Source organism: Pinus tabuliformis, chromosome 6, assembly GCF_031772625.1.
Source record: "Pinus tabuliformis cultivar Carrire ecotype Pingquan chromosome 6, CPIR1, whole genome shotgun sequence".
Classification (NCBI taxonomy): domain Eukaryota; kingdom Viridiplantae; phylum Streptophyta; class Pinopsida; order Pinales; family Pinaceae; genus Pinus; species Pinus tabuliformis.
In genome coordinates, this window is record NC_142292.1 from 1,669,886,208 (window position 1) to 1,669,892,207 (window position 6,000).

The window sequence follows — 6,000 nt, forward strand, 5'->3', positions numbered from 1 at the left end:
GTCGCGAGCAACGCCAACATCTAGAGCACCATATAGGATGAGTACTCCAAAGTTGGTGGAATTGAAGTTTCAGCTTAAGGAAATGCTTGATAAGGGATACACAAGGCCATGTATGTTGCCTTGGGGTGCACCTATATTGTTTGTAAGGAAAAAAGACGGTACTCTCATATTGTGCATAAATTACAAGAAGTTGAATAAAGTGACTATCAAGAACATGTATCCATTGTCATAGATTGATGATTTGTTTGATATGTTGAAGGGGGATGCAGTGTTTTCAAAGATTGATTTGAGATCAGTATATCATCAGTTGAGCATAAAATAAGAAGACATCTATAAGATTGGATTTTGTACAAGGTATGGACATTATGAGTTTGTGGTGGTTCCTTTTTGTCTTAGCAATGCTCCAACAACTTTCATGTGTTTGATGAACAATGTGTTGCATCCTTACCTAGTCAAAGTTTGTGATAGTGTTTATTGATGATATATTGATATACTCCAAGAATGAGAAAGAGGATGCAAAGCATCCAGAATTAGTGTTGAGATTGTTGAGAGAGCATCAATTGTATGGCTCAATAAGTGCAGTTTATTTCAGTCTCAGATTCACTACTTGGGACATGTTGTTTCCAAGGAGGGGAGAGTAGCGGACCTGGAAAATATTAAAGCTATCATGGAGCAACCAACTCCTAGGAATGTGGATGAGGTCAAATCATTCATGGGACTAACAGGTTATTACTGGCAGTTCATCAAGAAATTCTCACAAATTGGCTATCCTATTACATATTTATAGAGGAAAGGGAAGAAGTTTGAATGGATTGAGGAGTGTGCATATAGTTTTGAGTAGTTGAAGCATTTTCTTACAAATGCTATAGTTTTTAAGATTACATATCCTAATAAGGAGTTTGTGGTTTGTACAAATTCTTGCAAGGAAGGACTTGGTTGAGTCCCAATGTAGGAAGAGTAGGTGGAATGTTATGAGTCAAGGAAGTTGAATGAGCATGAACGGAACTATGTGACTCATGATATTGAGTTGAAAACTATCATTCATGCATTGAAGATGTGGAGACATTATATTCTTGGCAGGAGGTTCATGCTGATGAGTGATCACAGAGGGATGAGGTACTTGTTTGACCAACCCAATCTCAATTCTAGGCAAGCTAGATGGTTGGTTACCCTCAACTAGTTTGACTTTGAGATCAGATACATCAAGTGTAAGGAGAACAAGGTCATAGATGCTCTTAGTAGGAGAGTGCAGGTGAATCATATTTCAGCTGTGGGCTCTTACGTGACAAATTTACAGGAGTGAATCTTGCACACAAGGAAACATTATGAGAAGTACCAGTAGTTGAAGTAGATATTGAAAGAATAGAGTGAAGGTGATTTGGATGAGGAGTATCACCTCACGAAAAAATGTCTTGGTGAGATTTAGGAATAGGATTTATGTGCCTGCTAATAGTGAGCTTACGAATAATATCTTTAGGGAGTTTCATGTCAAGGAATATTCAGGCTACCTAGGATATCAGAAGAATATGAAAGCTATTAGGAAGTTATATTATTGACCGAACTTGAAGAAAGAGGTAGCTGAGGTTGTTGCAAAGTGCTTGCTCTGTTAGTAGGTGAAAAATGAGTGTAAACACCCAACTAGTTTGTTTCAGCCTATTCTGATTCTAGAGTGGAAATGAGAGGTCATTTCCATGGAATTCATTACATATTTTCTGAGGATATTAAGGCATCATGATTCCATTATGGTTGTGGTTGACAAGATGAGCAAGGTAGCTCACTTTGCAATGAAGTCTACTAATTATGCTAGTGAGGTAGCTCAGATCTTCATTAGGGAGATGCTCATATTTCATGGTGTTCCCAAGAAGATTATATCAGAAAAATATACCAATTTCACTTCTAGGTTTTGGAAGGAGTTGTTGGTAGGCTTGGTGATAGAGTTAGCCTCCAAAACAACTTATCATCTGCAGACATATGGATAGACAAAGAGGGTTAACAATATTCTTGAGGATATGTTGAGTATGTATTTCATGCATCAACAAAGGAAATAGGAGGAGTATCTTCCACTGGTAGAGTTTTCATATAATAATGGTAATCAAGAATCCCTGAGGATGAGTCCATTTGAGGCTCTTTATGGGAAGAGTTTCAATACTCATATCAGCTGGAGTGATCCAGTGAACGGGGTATTTATTGGACCAGATATGTGGGCTGAGATGGAGCACGAGATGTAGGTTATTAGAAGGAATTTGAAGGCAGTGTAGGAAAGGAATAATAGTTATGCAGATCAACGTAGAGAATTCAAGGAGTTTCAAGTTGGGGAGCATGTGTACTTGTGCAACAAGCCCAAGAGGAGCTCCTTGAGGATTGGATCTTGTTCCAATACGACACCTAGTTATTATGGAACTTTTGAGATCCTTGAGCGGATTGGACCAATGGCCTACCGACTTGCACTACCACCAAAAGTGAAAGTCCATGATGTTTTCCATATTTCATTGCTTAAGAGATATGTCCAGGATGTTGATCATGTAATCTTGATTGGTCTATATAGTAGGTGGAACCAAAAGGAGGTTTCTAGCAAAAAACTTAGTGCATTTTGTAGTGGAAACAACTCATGCTATAGAACTGAGCAATCAAGCAAGTTAAAGTGCAGTGGAAGCACTTTGGGCCCGATGAAGCTACATGGGAGATGGATGATCAGATGTAGGCTTCGTATCCTTCTTTATTTGCTTGTTGAGCAGATGTGTTTGGTTTATGTGTTTTGGTTTATATTTATATATGCATATGTGTATTTTAAATACTACAATGGTGTTATAAAGCTCCAATAAGCAATATGTTGTAAATATTGCATCGAGCTGTGTTATAAAGCTTCAATATGTAGTATGTTGTTCATGGTTTTAGTAGTTTAGTATGATGTAAATGCTGCATCGAGATGTGTTATAAAGCTCCATGGGAAACTTATTTTACTAGTTATAAGTGTAATTGAACACCGAGGATAGTGTTCCCCCAAGGGAGAGGGGTTTGTAACAACCCTTGGTTGATTTTCCATCTAAATAAAATGAGACCAAGGTCATGGGACACATTTTCCAAGCTAAATGGTGGGAAAACATTATAGTGGCAATCATTTGTAGTTTAATAATGGCCATGGAAATTGGCAAAGGCTTTGGAGAAGGAAAAGAGGCAATAAATGGAATTTTATTATGAAAATAAAGGAAAATAGGAGAAAAGGAAGGTGAAGAGACACAACTTTGCATGCAAGGGAAATTAGAGGAAATATGAAGGAAAATGAAGAAAAAGGGGACATCAATAATAAAAAGGCATTAGAGAAACATCTGATGGCTTTTGCCAGTTTAACATTTGGCTCTCTTAAACTCTTGCACACTTAGAGTATTTTTGGAGCACTCCAATATTCCCTTGGATTTGGAAGAAGACAAGCAGGGAAGAAAAAGGACAAGCAAAGAAAAGCAAGGAAGAACCTTATAAGAAGTTCAATGCAGTTGACACAGGAAATGGATTTCAACATGAGGAGAAGAATAAGGGTAATGGAAAGAAGCCTCTGAAGTGTTGGACTTGTGGTGGAGAGCATCCCAGGAGTGAATGCCCATTCCACCAGGGTGGCAGGCCTTAGATTTACAGTTCTCAGGAGGCACAACCAGTTGGGGATGTTGGTAAGAGTATTTCTTAGATTTATGCAGTAGTGGATAATAGGTAGGTTGATCATCATGCATCCATTATCAAGATGGAAGTTGACTATAGGGACAAAGATAAGAGTTCATAATTGGGTGAGATATTATGTATTTGAGGTAAATGGTATGCCTGCATCAACACATATAAATGTGCTTCCTTTGGGTTCATATAGTATGCTTTTGGGCATGGATTGGTTGTTCATTCACATGACTAAAGTGAAATGCTATGATAAGGCTATTGAGTGCCTAGATAATGATGGGGAAATGATAATTTTGCATGGAAAGAAGAAGCCCATATCAGTGATAATGGTCACAACTATGTAGACAAAATAAAATTTCCATGTAAGGGATGTGTATTGTTTGCAGTTCATATTTCTAGTTATAAAGGGAAGTATGTTGAGGATGATGAAGTCTTGAATAGGTATCCTATTTTGAAAAAAATTCAGGATTATTTCCTACAGAGGTTCCATAGTTTCCTCATAGAGAGGTGGAATTTTCTATTGAGTTGATGCAGGGAGCAACACTAGCATTTTAGCCACCATACAGGATGAGTACTCCAGAGTTGGTGTAATTGAAGTTGCAGCGTAAGGAAATGCTTGATAAGGGATACATAAGGAAATGTGTGTAGCCTTGGGGTGCACCATTATTGTTTGTAAGGAAAAATGATGGTACTCTTAGATTATGCATCAATTACAAGCAATTGAATAAAGTGACTATCAAGAACATGTATCCATTATTGTAAATTGATGATTTGTATGATATGTTGAAGGGAGATGCAATGTTTTCAAAGATTGATATAAGATCAGGGTATCATCTGGTGCACATCAAAGAAGAAGACATCTACAAGAATGCATTCTGTACAAGGAATGGACATTATGCATTTGTGGTGGTTCCTTTTGGTCTTACCAATTCTACAACCACTTTCATGTGTTTGATGAAAAATGTGTAGTATCCTTACCTATTCAAGTTTGTGATAGTGTTTATTGATGATATACTGACATAATCTGAGAATGAGTAAGAGAATGCAAAGCACCTATCAGCAATGCTGAGATTGTTGAGAGAGCATCAGTTGTATGCCAATATCAACAAGTGCAACTTCTTTTAGTCTCAGATTCACTACTTGGGACATGTTGTTTCCAAGGAGGGGATAATAGTGGACTCGAAAAATATTAAAGTTGTCATGGAGCAGCCAACTCCTAGGAATGTGGATGAGGTCAGATCATTCATGGGACTAGTAGGTTATTATAGGTAGTTCATCAAGAACTTCTCATAGTTTGGCTATCATATTACATCTTTTTAGAGGAAAGGGAAGAAGTTTGAATGGAGCGAGGAGCTTGCAACTAGTTTTGATTAGTTGAAGCATTTGATTACAAATGCTCCAAGTTTGAAGATTGCATATCCTAATAAGGAGTTTTTTGGATTGTACAAATGCTTGCAAGGAAGGACTTGGTAGAGTCCTGATGCAGGAAAGACAGTTGGTTTGCTATGAGTCAAAGAAGGTAAATAAGCACGAGCAGAACTATGTGACTCGTGATCTTGACTTGGCTGCTATCATTCATGCATTGAAGATTTGGAGACATTATATTCTTTGCTGGAGGTTCGTCCTAATGAGTGATAACATATGGATGAGGTACTTGTTTGACCAACCAAATCTGAATGCTAGGCAAGATAGATGGTTGGTTAGCCTCAGTGTGTTTGGCTTTGAGATTAGATGGATCAAGGGCAAGGAGAACATTGTCACATATGATCTTAGTAGGAGAGTGCAGGTGAATCATATTTTAGTTGTGAGTTCTTATCAGAGAGATTTATAGGAGCAGATCTTGCATTGAGGGAAACATGATGAGACGTACCAACAGCTAAAGCAGAGATTCCAACAGTAGAGTGAAAGTGATAGGGATGAGGAGTATCAACTCATGACATATGGCTTGGTGATATTTAGGAATAAGATTTATGTGCCTGATAACAACGAGCTTACACAACTTATCTTGAGGTAGTTTCATGTCAAGGCATATTCAGGCCACCTAGGATATCATAAGAATTTGATAGCTAAGTTCTCTTATTGGCCGAACTTGAAGAAAGAGGTGGTTGAGTTTGTTGCGATGATCCAGGTGGATGTTGGCCACCTGCCTATTCCAAAAGGACCCCCACCATTGTTTCTTTTAGTTTTTTAATTTCCTTAATTGTAGCACAGTTTAATATTTTTGGTAGTTTTTCGGGTCTTGAACTTCTGGAGCCGTTTTGAGGCCCTAAACAACATTTTTTTTTTGGAAAATCACTGCGGCAAATACAAGCTTTTAACTTGATATTCATTATTAGAAGT